Source organism: Tetrao urogallus (assembly GCF_951394365.1).
Source record: "Tetrao urogallus genome assembly, chromosome: 1".
In the NCBI taxonomy this organism is placed as follows: domain Eukaryota; kingdom Metazoa; phylum Chordata; class Aves; order Galliformes; family Phasianidae; genus Tetrao; species Tetrao urogallus.
The window spans coordinates 139,104,161-139,121,119 of NC_136813.1; positions in this window are offsets into that span (position 1 = coordinate 139,104,161).

Below are 16,959 nucleotides of genomic sequence, written 5' to 3' on the forward strand. Positions count from 1 at the left end.
TTAAATATATGAAAATGAAAAATTCTATTTTGTTCTTACTGTGCTTATGAACACTTCATCTTATTGAGTTTACAAATGCTAGATCTCTTCAAAGGATTGCCACATAGGGAAAGCAGCATAAATACCTATCTGCACTATCATTATACATGTATATATTATCAATATATACATTATGTATATTATACCTATAATATACATCATATGCAAATAATTTTGAGACAATATGACAGATTTTAATTCATTAAAACTCTTTCCCCCCCTTCCCCCCCCCCCCCAAATTGTGTTACTATCACTGTCAGGATTTCCATACAGATAAAATTTGACTCTATGATTCAGTCCCAGAATTAGTAATTTCTCCTAGATGGTTCAAAATTTTCCATTCCTCCAAGATTAGTAGAAGTTTGTGCAGTATGACAAATCACATTTCTAGTTAGGGCAAGCAGGCACTTGTGGAGAGAATGCTTTCTTTTCTCCAGTGAAAAAGGGAATTCTTGACTAGTTATTGACTGGTTATATGTTCTGATGCTGAAGTAGACTATGCTATATGGAATATCCAGTTTAGAAACATTGTATATGTGAAGACTGCTTTAAAAGTAATGCCTCTTATTTTATATGATGTTGTTCCATGATGTCAGAGGTGGATGTTCGTGGTACGGCAGTAGAGGCTGAATCTTCCTGTTGAGATTACATGTTGCAATGTGACAGATGGCAGTAGTAAGGCAGTCTGACAAAATGGCATCTGATATGGAAGTGCATATGAAGCAAAGGTGTGGAATTGAATTTCTCCATGTGGAGAAGATGGCACCTGGTAACATTCACTGATGCTTACTGAACATTTATGGAGACCAAACAGTGGATGTGAATGAAATGAGGCAGTGGGTGATGGATCTCAGCTGTTTTGACAACAATGTGGAAGGCTAACCATGTTCCGGATAGCCATGAACAGCTGTCATATCATGAGGTGAAGAGCATCTTGATCATCTTATCTGTGCAAATTGGTGTCATAACCTAATTACTGTGTACTGTAGCTGAATGTTGGATTCAATGAATTGGAAATGATTGCTCTAACATTTGAATATTGCATGTGTGTATCAGACAAGTATCACAAATGCTCACATAGAATCAGAGCGCCATATGCAAGTTCATCAGGACTTACTGGACAGTATGAGGCTGAAGGTGACAATTTCAAGAGTCAGGCCTGAGAAGACTACAGTCTCTGTTTTGCAACACAGTAGTACCAGGTGCATTACCAGCTTGAAAGACTGGAGAGCATTACCAGTATTGGCTGACTGTCCTACCTCACCTACTGTATAGTTGAGATCTGGCACCTTCTCGCTTTCATCAGCTTAAACAGATAGAGGATGGACTGTGTGGCTAACTTCTTTCTACCAACAATGTCATAGCAGCTGTGAAACAGTGGGTCATCTCTGCTGGTGCAGCATGCAGATTCTTCTTTGCTAGTGAAAATAGATAGCAAATGATAGTGACTATGTTGAAAAAGTGATCTGTAGCTGAGATCAGGTTCTATCAAATAATGTTATTGTACCCCTTGTACCTGTTGTAGTTTCCATTTAAATAAATGGGAGTCATTGCTTTTGAGGTGACCTGCACATATTTAAACAAAATTGACAATCCTCTTAAACTAAATTCCTAAGTTCTTATTTAAAAGTGAGATCTTAGCTGTCGCTGGAAGTTTGTCTCAAGAAGTAGATATTAAGGAAATAAAGTAAATTTACCAAACTGACTTGATTTTAAGAAATTTGTACTTGGATGTTGTCATTGCAATTCCTATTTCCTACTAGTTAACTGAAAGCTTTATGTAATTTCCAATAACGCATGAATCTTGACTCATATTGTTTGGCCCTTAGATAGATTTCTTCTAATTTCTTTTCAATGTCAGGAACCCTGTAGGCATTTAAAGAGATTTGCAATTTGTACTAGTCATATTATATAGAATAAGAGGAAGAGTCTGTGCTTGGTCTTCTGTTTAACAGGAAGGCTGTCTTCAACAGAAGTGCTCCACTGCTATTGCTTTGAAACATATCATTACAATCAGTATCATTTGTTCTATGCATTTTCAGCATCTGTGAAGCTGCAGCTGGTTACTGCTTTCTTCACTATCAAAGTGCTTTCAAGGACGTTGGGCTAGAAACTTCTAGGAGAATTTTATTAATTTTAAATCACAAAAATAGAGTATTTCAGTTTTGTTTTCAAATGTAGGTCAATTAAGATATTAAAAATATTGGAGAAGGCTTGCCCACCATGGGAATGTGTTGATAAAATATGAAACATATTTAAAGGAAGGATACTCTTCTCATAATTTTGATGATTCTTCATTGTTTTGATAGTTTTGATTGTTGTCTTTGTGATTTCCCTTTATTTCGCTGTTTTGTCCCTTTAAATGTTCATGTCTGACACAAAGCGCCTGCAGTTAATGAACTTACCTTCTGGGTTTTACATTTGTAACACAAAAAACAGTCTTGAAAGAGGGATCTGGGGACGCTCTAGCTGCCTCTAATCTGTCAGCAACATTAAAAATGGATAAATTGTACTTAACTGATAGCCACTAGCCTACATTTTACTTGTATGAAACTTGGCACTGAAATCAAAGAAGTGGACGTTTAAGTTCAGAAGCTGTGTTTTCCACGTCAGGAAGGGTTTCCAGTTCATTCTTGTGCAGAGACTCAGAATTTTTCTTTTAACAAGTACCTTGATCAGTTGTTGCATAGAGAAGATAAACCTCTAGTTGATATTCTACTCAGAGCAGTAACTTGCTTTGAAACTTTTTAATAGATCAAGACACCAGAACTGAAATGTTTAATTTACACTCGGAACTGAATTATGTGAATACATTCAGAATTATTAAAGAGAATTTTTCCCACATTTGTGGTTATATTTATCTGTTGAGAGGATGATGAGCTGCAAAAGTGCTTGGCAGAATAATCGTACTTCCTGTCCTAATAAAACAAAACTGAACTCCAGTCAACATGTGAACATTCTTTACTTTCATTAGTATCAAAAGAGAGGTTCTCACTGATCATAGTAGATTTTGCTCTTGTGCAGGTCTATAGTTGAGCTATTTTTAGTTTTCTAATAGAAGTCATGTGCATTTGAAATATTCTGAGCTGCTGTCACATTGCATATATGCTTTTTCCCTAGTATCACTGTTCTTCTTTCCTGAACGTAGCAACTCTGAATGACTTTTTTTTTTTTGCACAGCCTTACTGATAGAATACGTGTTGAGAGATATGGGGTAGTTGCCTATTTCTTCCGATTCAATATAATTTGGCTGCTTATGTGATGTAGGTTCCTGATTTCATTCCACCTAGCTGGTGATTTCTCAAGAGATTATTAAATTGAGGTACTGAAACACTTCACCATCTCATGGTTGCCGAATATCCTTTTTCCAGCAGAAAGGCTATGTTTTGGCAGAAGAATAACAAAAGTGAACAGGTTCAGGAATACATATATAGTCCCAACTGCAGTCCAAAAAGCAGAATGTAAATGTTTATCTGTTGATTAAAAACCTGTCTGTTTTTGTTTATAGGACATTTTGGAAATCTGTGACAGCTGAAGACTGTACTATCTGATGTTTTCAGTAGGACTTCTAAGTTAATGTCAGAACAGCAGTTTATTGCTTTCTGCATTCTGGATTTGCAGTCTCATAGATACTGATGTCTGGGACTTCATGCCTAAATTTTATGGTGGCATTTTAAAAGTAACATAAATATATTTCCTATATAAATATATTTAATTTATATATTTATATATATATATATAAATATATTATGTGTGTAAATAACACTGCTCTAATGAATGCTACGGCTTAATTTTTCTTTGGATTTATTCTGAGAACTCTGGGTTAACTATGTATTTTGGTACACACGTTAAATTCTTTATTGCCAAAAAATTTAAAACAGTGGCTATGAACTATCAAAAGGCTCATATGCACACATAAATAGATAAAGTTTATGTATATACATGTATTAACATATATGAAATATATTACATATTATATATGTATTATTTCATAATTTAAGCAGGCAGCCAATCTAAATATATGAACTTTCATTGTCTTGTGATACAGAAAGGCTAATAATCTATTTATAACTGGAAAGGGATGTCATATACACTTCAAAGGCCCTGACATTAATTCCTATTGATTTTAGTAGTTTTCTCATCAGAGCTATCCTACGTTTGAGACTTCATTTTTTCAAGTCTGGAGAAATAGAATGCATGTTGCAAGATATTTATTTTTAACATTTGGAATTCTTGAGTGCAGCTCTTGGTTCTGTTATGGACTACTTACATATTTTTGAACACATTAGCTAGAATTTTGTCTTTGACTTCCCTCTGATGCAAAATGAAGGTAATTCTGCTTCATTTTCTTTTGAAAAACACTGTGATGTTCTTAAGTAGAAAGAATTATTCATTCATGATCTCATAATGTAATTATCTGTACTTTTCACTGTCATTTTTTCTATGTTATGTTCAAATTCTATGGCATACCACCTTGTTAATATGTTCAGGCTTCAGTAATTTGTGGAACCATGTGACACATTTCTAAACTGAGAGTTTTAGAGAGACCTTCGTCATAAGGTACTATGTAATTACTGTTATGTTTCAGCTTTTGTGGTCTTGAATTTGGTCCTTCAGTTTCCTGAAACTTTTGAAGTTAAAACTTCAGATTTATTCTTTTCCCAAGCATCTGTAGTTGAATGTAAATTGGATGAGTAGTTGCCATTTCTGTGTTAGTGTGTGAGCTGGGTAATTAAGAATCCAATGTATTATTAGAAATTCTTGAATACCGCTTTCACCCAAATATTGAACAAAGTATTTTAGAGTTGGAGAGACATTCCAAATGGAAGTTTCATTTGATTGCTCTGTTTTTGACTTGATAGTTTTATGAACCTTTCAAAATTTTATCTTGCATGCCACATCTTTACTAGCCTTTTGTGCCGCTGGTAACCCCTCATCTACGTAAAATTGTTCTGCATACATTCATGTCATTCTAATAATCTGATAACTTTTACAGCCTCTTGAATTACTCTCTAGAGATCAGAATCTATTAATCCATCAGAAAACAGGAGCAAGTTAGAGGGGTTTGTCTCCATGTTATGCTCTTTTAAAATGGAATGAACACAGGACTGTAAATTTTATTCCCATTGCTTTTATTGCCAGGCTGTAGTTCTCTATAGTCATGCTCCATGAGGGTTTGAAGTGTTTCCTTAATACAGAAGTATTAACACTTTCAGTTGTTAGCTAGATACTTTTGGATACAAAAATTTTACAATCTTGTCTAAAGTAATAAGGAATTTGTGGTGGAAAAAGAGCAAAGCCTTTCATGTCTTCATCAAGTCGTCCTATCTAAATCATCTAAAAATTCCAGTGATTTTCAAGAAAACCATTCCAGATCTTAATATACTGTTGCCTTTAAAGAGAAGGTACGTATATTGTTGTTTTTGTGACTCATTGTATAGAAAACAGTAAAAAGTCTCAATGAAGGACAGTAGGATGGAACCTGCTGGCTACTTGCATTATGCAGAAAGGAAAGGAGGCTATAGTATGCATCAGAAAACTCTCTCATTGTCTTTGGCTGTGGAGAAAATGTTTGTGAACAAAGCAGAAGTATAACAGTCTACCCTCTTGCTTTGCTAATACTATTTTTTTTTTTTTTTTTTTTTTTTGGTAGTGAAGTTAGAGTTATCTGGAAGAACTGCTAAGCAACACTAATGCTAGGTCTACCTGAATCAAAATTAATTCTTAAGATTCTCTTGACTGTCACCCTTTTGGGTGCTTGAGAGAATTTAAGAAACAAATATAACAAGTCAGAAAGAAGTCATAAGATGCTGGAGAAAACACTGTGGTGGCATGAATTACCCTGACATGTTAATCAGGTTACCAGGGACAATCTGACACCAGTAGGCCATATGATATTAGGGAATTTATTCTGTCCATCACAAATAAAATGAAAACATTCATTTTCCATTGAGGGTGTGATAGTCATAATGAGCAAGTTCGAAATTTTGCACTTTAAACAAATTTCTATTTTTGTGGTGCTTGGAAGCCCGAAAGAGTGGTGGACACTGCAAAGAGGAGGACAAAGGTTCTTCCTTATGGCCTAGACTTACTGTCTCACAGAGAAACCAGATAGCATGGAAAATGCTCTCTTGAGGGGTTCCCTGGATGTACAATTACTAGAGCATGAGGGATGGGAAAAGAATGTTTGGCACTAATATTTTTGTACAAATAAACATGCGCAAACATGAATTCTGTTTCAAAAAATCAGAAAATATGTGGGAGTGATGTTTTTTGCACTGGATAAGGGAGTAGAAAGCAAGATGTAGTACAGGAACAGGGAAAAGAAGTGGGACAACAGAAAAATGGCAACTAGCAAAAAAAAAAATCAAGGAGTCTGAACACTTGCAAGGCAAAGAATTAGAAAATACGTGAAATATAGGAACCATTCAGTTTATTATTTCTTTGAAAGGGATACAATAATTTGAAATCATTAATTAAAGTGAGGGCTGAATGTATTATTAAATATTGTTGAAAAATATTAGTGAAGGGAGTAAAGAAGAGTAACTACAGAGAGAAATCACAAAATACATTGCATAGCTTTCATTGCATAGCTTTCAGTTGAAGTAACAAAGGGCATATCATAGAATCGCAGAATCATAGAATGATTTAGGTTGAAAGGGACACCCGGGATCATAGAGTTCCAACCCCCCCCACCACAGGCAGGGCCACCACCCTCTGGATCAGATACTAGACCAGGTTGCCTAGGTCCCCCTCCAACCTCATCTTAAACACTTCCTGGGATGAAGCATCCACGGCCTCTCTGGGCAGCCTGTGGCAGCGCCTCATCACTCTCTCTGTGAAGTACCTCCCCCTGACATCCAACCTAAACCTTCCTTCCTTGAGCTTAAAACCATTCCCTTTAGTCCTATCACTATCTACCCTTTTGTAAAGTTAATTTCCCTCCTTATAAATACTGGAAGGTTGCAACAAGGTCTCCATGAATCCTTCTTTTCTCTAGGCTGAAGAAGCCCAGCTCCTGCAGCTTGTCTTCATAAGAGAGGTGCTCCAACCCTCTTTGCATCATGAGTTGATGAATGAATATACATATTTAGGTTATGTGTATATGTGAATGTATATCTTGATGGACTTACAATGCATTACACAATCAAATACTTCTGAGGGTATTGTTATAGTAATATAGATGTTATTTAAAAATTGATTTAAAGGGGAGTAATTGAAAACAATATCTTGACTTACTAGAGTCAGTGGAGAATGACAGGATTAATATATTCCTAGTTCAGCTATTATTGCACTATTATGCAGCTATTATCTCATTTTTCTGGTTACACACAGTATTGACACTAAAATAAAAAGAGCAGAAAGTGAAATTAGGGGTAAGAGAAACTGTTCCTGAGTTAACTGAAGCTGTCAGTGTGCTGGCTGGCATGTTGGAGAACAGTCAGTATTTGAGCTAAGTTAAAAAGGTATGCTAAAAAAAACCAAAAACAAACCCCTAAAATTTATTTAGACAAAACAAGAATAACAGGAAATATTAAGTCACGTATACTTGAGAAAGCTGTGAAAGATGATGCTCAGCATGTTAGACTACCAAGAAATTTACTGACTGACTCGGTTTTAAGAGCTAAGAATGTGTTATGTGTACTAAAAAATATTTGAAGCTGGGTAGTACTAGCAATGATATACAGACGAAAATCTGCAAAAAAAAGGCAATAATATAAAGTATATTCAGAAAAGCAAGGATTTGAAGAATGTTAGATAAGGAAAGTATATCTGTTGCACAGTGTGAATACAGACTATAATAGGAATTTTGCAATCCAAAGTAGCTTCCATAAAATCTCTTTGCAAATTCAGGTAATAGCCCTGTATGTCTGCAATGAGAACTAGAACACAAATAATGAAGGTAAAGGAAACAAATTATTTGCAAGAACTAAAGAAAATAGATATCTGAAATACCAACACCTAGACAAAAAGTGATAAAATATCAGCAACTTCCTTTGTGGCCTGCTAAAGGAGGTAATAACTGAATTTCCCTGCTCTAAATTCTTTTAGTCTAAAATATCTGTAAGTGAAGAAAAACTCTATGGTGTATTGTATGTCCAGAGCTGTTCTGTCTCAAGAATTAAAATATACTTCTCACCTGTAAGCTACACAGGGATCTGGAAACCATCCTATACATTATTTAAGTCTTCAAACGTATTGACCTTATTGAACGGCTTGGTGCATACTAAATAATGGAATATCAGCAGCCTGAAAATGCTAGTATTCTACTTTTTTCCAAGTTATGAGATCATCACCATATATACTGAAGATGGGAAATCTGGTTTGATTCAGTTTTCAGCCTGAAGGTGCTGAAAACTTTCTCTCTCATCGCGGAGCCCAGATCAGTAGGCTTAACTAGTTTTTTTTGTTGTTGTTCTAGGAAAGACTGGCAAGGCATTTTCTGCACTTGCTGCTTTTCCTATTGAAGTGGGTCACTATTTAAGAAGAACACATGATAAATGCTACAGAAGGAAAGAAAAAAGAAAAGATTGAAAATATTACATAGGGGATAGTGCAGATGTTGAGAATTAGAGTCCTGGAGGGCTTGGTGGCTAGTTGAAAGGCAGTGCATTTTAATTGAAATGCTTGTTGTATTAAAGGTTAAGAACAAACATGCCTGTCCCCATCCTTCCCCCCCCCCCCCCCCCCCCCCCCCAAAAAAAAAAAAGCTCCAAAAAACCAACAACAAAAAAAAACATCCCAGCGGTAAACTGGAAATCCTGCTTTCATCTTTGTTTTATCTCAGTTTGACTAACACATCTCTTCCATTTCTGTTGAATTTCTTCTGTATGTTTTGGTTGTCAAAATATAGAAGTGATAAATGACTTCAGAAAGCCAGCAAAAAATCTGTATGTGGCTTGTACATAGCGCAGCATGTGCAAGCTGTTATAAATGTTAATATCTCCGTCACTTTCTCAGTTGGTAAAACCGACTTCTCTGAGTTAACTCCTTTTCACTGAGATATGGATTTGGGTTAGAATCATCACTAATCAACTTGATCTAAAAATAATTTAACAGAGATAGAATAAGTAAAATATAGATTCTTAAGACACAGTGAAGGAAATGTGCAAATAAAGATATTTTTAACCAAAAGATGCCAGTAAGAAAACATTGTAAAAAAATAAAGGAAAAAGCCACATATCACTATAGCTTTCTGGGGAGTGGGGACGGGGGGAAATCAGTTTAAATTCACGCAGAATACCACTTTGCACTTGTGTGGTAAGAATTTCTTCTATGACATATTTTAATAGCTGCTACTGATATTCCTAATTCTTTCCAAGCTTACAGAATTCCTTTGGCCACCAAGCAGCAACTGATTTGTAGACTGATTTTCTCTTTATCTGTGACCCAAAGCCAGTTCCACGTTGGGGCAATAAATAAGATGATTTCACTGTAAGCCAATATGAAGGCTTGGTTTATTTGCAATAAATCTTTGGTCAGCACTTCTGTAAATTAAGCTATCTTCATCTGAGGAAAAACACAATTGAAGAGAAGAGCTGGCCATTAACATTTTAATATTTGTAAACTATTACTCATTTCTTAGATTTTTTTCTTTATCCCTGGCAAGTTTTTTTATTTTGATTGTGTTGATACATGACTGGAAACTTACGGTAATGTGTGTGATACATATGATTAACTTTTTTTAAAACTGTGATTAAGTCTACAGACAAATGTATTTTAGAAATGTTTTACGGCCGTGTTGCCAATCCAACCCTTGTTGTGGTCTCTGTTAATTGCATCTTGTCATCAGACAGTAACAAATATTTTTCAAAGTGAAATCTCTATAAATTTTTCATTTAATTTATTTAATTTTCAATTGAATAAATTGAAAATCAGAATTTTCAATTAAAGTACTGTGATAAGGTAGTGGGGGTTTAAAAATGATTGTCTGTTAATATTTAAATATAAAATAAAGAATTCTGTGTGAATGATAATATTGTAGGGGTTGTGCACTTAGAGAGTGCTCTTAAATTCGAGTGGCTACTATGTCAGCAGGGTTAATACATAAGAATATGAGAAGTTAGAGTGAAGATGAGATAGGGAAATGAGTCCAGGAAACTGTTTTGCACTGTAGCCAAAATGAATGTCCAGGGAAAAACACTAGAAGAAGGCAATATGAAGCGAAACTTTCTTACTCTCAGTTGATTTATAATTCAGGAACTTCCTGAGTCAGAGTCTTTTGTTGTGTCTATTTACGCTCATAGTGGTTAGGCTACCCACAAGCCTCCCAGAACTATGAGCCTACTGGCAGAGTCTCGGTATGTAAAGCATTGCCCACAGTCAATAGAGAAAGACAGAATTATGGAGTACTGAAGTCAAGTAGAGATATCCGACTTCTTGTGACCAGGTGGGATATGTACAAATATGTTACGTATAGTTCTCATATCGAAAGAAGCTTGGTGAGGTGAGAGGTTATACACTGAAATTCAGATACCTGTCATTCACTGACTGTTCATTTTATCTGTAGATTTCATAACTCATTCTACTGCCACTTTATATTTTCAAGACTCTTGAGCAAGTAGCTAGCTTTCTATGTCAGTTTTATTTCTGTAACGAGGCTTACTCATATTGTGTTCTGGTTTTGGTATATTCTGAGAATCAAAATTTATGTGCCAGGGAAGAGAAAGAGAAGAATGCAAACTACTGCAAAATCTTTGTGGATGAGGAATTTTCAACACATTTTTTATTAACCATAATCCTTTATTAGACCTCACAGAGGTGTAAGCTATACATACAAATACATTAGAAAGATACCCTCTTAACAGTAATGCTTCACATTTTGGACCTGATACCAAGAGGGCTGCAAACATTTCAGTACATTCTACAAACCAAAGGGTGCGTTAGCCTTTATGTATACAGAGTGACAAAGCCCTTTACTGAAATCAAAGTAGATAAAAGTGAAAAATCAGTCAACTACCTCTTCCAGCCTTTACCTACCATAAAAGCATATAAAAGCCTTTTAAAGCATGAATACACTATTACTTATGGAACAAAGTTTTGAGTTGTAGACAGCTTGTAGAGACAGGGGAAGAGAATGGTCAAGATGACATTACATGAACTGCAAACTAGCAAAAATTCTTGATTTTTTTTTTAAGTTTATACATACTAGGAGCTCTGTCTTTTGATTTCTTGGTCATTACTAGAAAAGCTTTTAAGTGCTAAATGGGGAGAATAGCGCAACAAAGACATTGTTGAGGTATTTGGGGGATTCTGCAACACAATGAGATGTTACATACACAGTATGAAATATTATTTGTCATCAAGTAGTGACATTGTATTATGAGTAAGCACAAGAAAATTAAAAAAAGAAAGAATAAATCCAGTTAGAACTTTAATAGAGAGTTTAAATTGCTTTTAGTTAATGAACACTTAACAATTGTCACTGTTTCATTTTAATGACTTGAAATGTTAATAGTAGAGTTATTCAGTAGTGAAATCAGAAATTCATGTATCCACATTCATGCCTGCATCATTGAAACCGCAGTTTTAGACAGGATACCAGTGGAAGTCCAAAAGCAAAGGGATAGAAGATAGTTAATGTTTCTATTTAAAAGGGTGATCTCTGAAAAATAAGTGCTATTGGTTGCTTCAGTTAGCACTTCTGGGTGTCTTGTGCAGATAATTTGGTGGGAGAGGAAGCCCATGTGTTATCTGATGATAAGCAGCAGATGGTGCTGCTTCTTCTAGTTTGTTTCCAAAAATTCGGAGGATTGATAAACGTTTGTTATTCAACCCATAGACTCCAAGAATTAAGAAACTGTAAAACAGGACTATCACATTTTGACAAAAGCAACATGAAGTATCATACTAGAGCTAAAGCTGTTTAGAACGTTATCAGTATCATTATGCTTTCAGTGGAGACATTAATTTGATGAGACAGTTTGATCAGGCAACTATTATGATTATACACTTTTAACAATGCTTTATTTTTTCATCTTGCACTGGATTTCTATAGAATTCACTTGAAATAATTCCTTAGAAATGGTTATAACTCAAAAGGTAAGGTTTATCTACTGTATCATGCAGTGTAGCTTGCATGTGCTTTATTATATTCAAACTTGTTTCTAAGTGGAAATAGTGAAGAGTATCATACTTATATAGTATTCATATCAAGTCAATTTTAAATCCTAATCTAAACTTTAAAAAAAGATATATTTAAGATAGAATACATCTCCATGGATGAAAAAAGGCCGTTCTGTCTCTTTCATTGGCAGCATTTTATTGGTCTTCTTTGCCTCTAATCACTGCAGAAGTGAATTTTTCGTACCACTGATGAGGTTAATGCCAGTAAACCAGAAATAATGGAATATTCATTTGATTTCAAAATGTACAAAGTTAGATATTTCACTATAAAATATAAATTTCACATAATCAGTTGTATTTATAGTTATCTGGTTAAACTTTAACACAAGAGTACATGAAATGTGATTTTATCACCAAGATAGAGGACAGTCCTGTTTGTTCTGCATTTATTTTGCTGTTGCTTACCAAGCAATGAGATGGTATTAACAAATGTAAAATACAGTATGGTGGAATGTCTTTGATTTCAATTAAAAATGGTTCAAACCTTTACAATATGAAGAAGAAAATCTTTCAACCACGTTTATGCTGATTTTAAAAACTTCTATCAAATGTGAATGTAAATATTGTAAATGGATATTTATAACATTAGTTGGAAAGATTTTTTAGCAGCAGAAGTATAACATTGATGATTTTTTGAGTTTTGTGAGCAAGGGTGGCAAAATAAGGAGTCACTGAAGAATACAGAGATATCAAAAAAGTTATAAAAATTTTTGTATATATGAATTTATAGTACTAAGTCTTTTCCACTTCTGAAATCACTAAGGGTAATATAGAAAAACATATATTCTACTTGTAAAGAGCATCTAATTGATGAATAATAGAGGAGATATTATTAAATGACAGAAATCTTAATTCTTCCCTGTATTACACATTATTCTTAATTTGAAAGGACACATGCAGTTAAAAAAAAATCTCATCTAACAGAAGTCATCCGGAGAAGGACAAAATAGAATTCTTAAGTTGATATTTCCAAAATAAGGTATTCAGAGTTTGTATTTTACACCCATACTTAAACAGATAAAACAGATAAATAGATTTGCTTGATGACAGCAGAGAAAAGTCTCATGATATCAAAATGAAGTGATTTCTTGAGGTGTGAAAAACAGATGTTGGATATAGCTTGTGACACCCTTATTATACACTGTTCTTCCAATTGGATTATTGAAAATAATCCATGTGAAATAATACGTAAAAAGTAACAAATTCAAATTTTACTTGAGAGGAAAAAGAATAAAAGCATAATATACATGCCCACACATGTACACATACACACATTCTAACAACATATATATACATATATAATATATATATGTATATATACATATGCACATACAAGTACACACACCCTTTATGTAACTAAGATAAAATTTCCTAATGTAAGATAAGCATCAGGGAGGTCCTTCTTGTTTTGGTCTCTGCTAGACTGGTATCTCTTTATTGTACTATATGTAATCAAGTTTCAGATATTCTTAAAACACCCTTCATGTAAAAAATCAAAGAAGATTTATATCAGATACTGTGCGTTTGGACAGTTTAAGTCCAGTAGAATATTACGATGCTTTGACAAGCAAAATGTATAATGTAGGATTAGAATGAGTAAAAACTTTGTGTTAATGACTGCTTTACTTAATGTTATTTCCATGCATGAATTGGATAATAAGTAATCTCGTCAAGGCAAATTATTTTTGTGGATTGTACCCAAGAGGAAAAATTTCAGTCACTCGAAGGCCTCATCTCCTCCTCCTTTCCCCTACTCCCCAAATAGAAACAAAGTGAAGCAAGGCAAAACAATCCTCCAAAGTAACAGACAAATAATAAAAATTACGTTCCGATGGTGTTTTAACTAGATTTACTGGAGAAGGAGGAGGGAGGAATGAATGTTGTTTTTGCATATAAGAATGGTATTTGGAAGACTTGTTTTTACTGAACAGTATCCTTAAAAGAGGGACCAGTGTTGAGTCCCCAAATAAATTATTACTATTCCTTTTCAAACTAAAAATAGAACATTTTAAATATATTGATTTTTACCTTTATCAGAAAATCAGTATTCTATCTAGCCTACAGGTTCCAAGAATCTCTACTTGGGCTTAATTTACCATCATTTAAAAAACAAAGCAAAACAATGAAATGTGTAATTTTGCACATTAGGATGCTCATAGTGACCACATAAACTTTTTAAAAAAATTCAGACTATTAGCCATATATTTCAACTTTTTTCACAACTTGAAACTGGTGAGAATTAAAAATAGCAACAGTTTCATTTAGGAATATATTGTTTCTTCATTCCTTGATAAGACTAAGTTCATTTTTTGTCCTGCTTTTAAAAAATAGTGACTCCTCTGGGGCATACCATGGAAAGCGATCAGGTACAAGAGAAAGTAATCAGATATAAACAAAAGCTTGTGTTCAATAAGAATCTCAATTATGTAATGCCACTGACTTTAAGCCAAACTCAACACTGATTTCAGTCTGGACCGTGTCTTAAAAATCTTTGGTATAGTACAGAATTTTTTCAGTAATCTGAACAGATTTTCAGTCATTTTCATTGTTCTTTGACTTTAAATGCTTTTCTTCATATGTGTTTCAGATTTGAGAAAAGATTCAGAATTCAGGTCTATGCATGTTTATATCTTTTTAAATCTTTTCTCATGCTCCATCCCCATGGATTTAGGATTTCTTTTTGGATTTAGGATTTCATTTTGTAGTGAAAAAAAGTTGAAAAGTTATGGCTAGTTGTATTCCTATTTCAATAACCATACCTATATAAGTGTCATTTTCATACATTAAAAAAATATTTATGCTTTCTTTTATATTTTAGTCAAGTACTTTCTTAAACAAAACAATAGCACCACTTTGGCATTGTTGGCCAAATCAGTAAAAGGAAAAGCAAATATACATACATTTTTCTGATCTTGTCTTATCATATACTTGCTTATTAAAATGGAGAGCCAGGAGGACACAGTGCTTGACCTAGAGTCTTCATCAGTCACTGCTTAGCATTGATACTAACTCAACACCTACTTTCTGGAGCAGGTGGAATTGGCTGCTAGTTATGAATGGGATTCAGTTCTGCAAAGAAAGCTTTAATTTTCTTGTCTATGTTAAATGGGTTTCAATAAGTCTCATACCAGTATTCCATACAGATATGAGTGTGTATATGTAAGTACATTTAGAGCAGAATATTTATTCATTTTCTATTCAAAGTCTTAATGATTATTGTTTTTGTGACTCACATTTTTCTACTTTGAAAGAGATATATTAACTTCAGAGGGTTTAGATGTGAATAACTTTTGAACAACTGAGAATAACGAGGCTTAATTAACTTTTTTACATTTGCACTTTAGTGACATTCTGTATAGTAATTAGAGTTTTATGTCAATTCTAGAATGTAAAAATCTGTGACTTCTGTCATGTGTATTGCATGACATGGAAGGATGGAGAGTGCAATTTTTTTTTTATCACTTAAGTGATTTATGAGAATAAATCATATCTAGTAGAACAACTGTTCCTAAATATCTGGAGTGCTTTTGAAAATCTCTAATTAAGAAATTTTTCAAGTCAGACTACTTTGTACATTTGGGAGGGAGATGTTTTGGCTTATACTTCAGCTTCTTTAAGTAGCGGATTAATTGAGATTATTAAGCTAATGCAGTCCTTTTTCTTTCTCACTGACTGGCATATCATGTGCTCACTGCCTTATGACTGGAGAATTTTTGTGCAAGTATACATACCCCATCTATGTATTTCTCACCTCTATAGTGGTAGATCTAGTCTCCATTTTGTGATACTGTTTTTTCTCTAGTAATGTCAAGTGTTACCTTTGAAGTTAGAAACTATTCATTATTAAAGATATTCTTTCAAGAATTGCTGGGATTTGTTTAGACAGTTGTCAAATTCTAATGTTAAATATCACTGTCTGTAAGAAATATTTTAGATTATAAATAATGTCTCATTCTTAGAATGCATTTAAGAATTCATAGCAACTATTTAAATTAAAACCACTTCCCTCTGCATCCCTCCCACACACACACACAAACAACAACAACAACAAAAAAGCCTATTAAGAACATGACTGATAACAGATTTGCTGCAACTTTGTATGGAATTGGTAGTAAATATGTATGTACCTAATTTAGGTTAGCTTCCCCATCTACTTCTTTGTACCTTCATTTTTTGACATACCTATCACAGTCAGTGACATCTGTGGCTGAGTAAAATATTCAGCCACTGTTCTGTTTTTACATTGTAATGGTAACTTTGTATGCACAAAAGCATGCTTTTCCTAGAAGGAAAATGATTTAAAGAATTCCACAAGAAAATATTGCCCTTTTCTTGAAAGAAATACAAAACTCAAATTTCCTAAGGAGAAAGAAAATGGGAATTAATTTGTTACACTTTTAAGACCTACATTTCCTGTCTGGTTCACAAGAAACTCTTGATGAACTGTGCAATATATAGTCTACAGAGATTCTTCTGTATTTTAAAAAATTCAGTCCACCCCCATAGATGGTAGAAGATGAGACAGCTTTGAGCCTTTAGAGACAAATATTGCCTTTACAAATCGGATCTAACATCTTTCTAAGTGCTCCCCTCACACCGTATTCCTGATGCCCACTTTGAGTCTGACCAAGGGATATCTCTTTCCTTGCTGCATGCAGAGTAGTGAGGTGGAAGAAGTCACATGGAACCATGCTGCAGTTCTGCAAAGGATCAAGCAGTGCCTTCTCCCCAGCATTCTCTTTCCTTCTCTCACGTTAATTTATTGTTCATTCTAGGACATTGTTGGCTATCTAT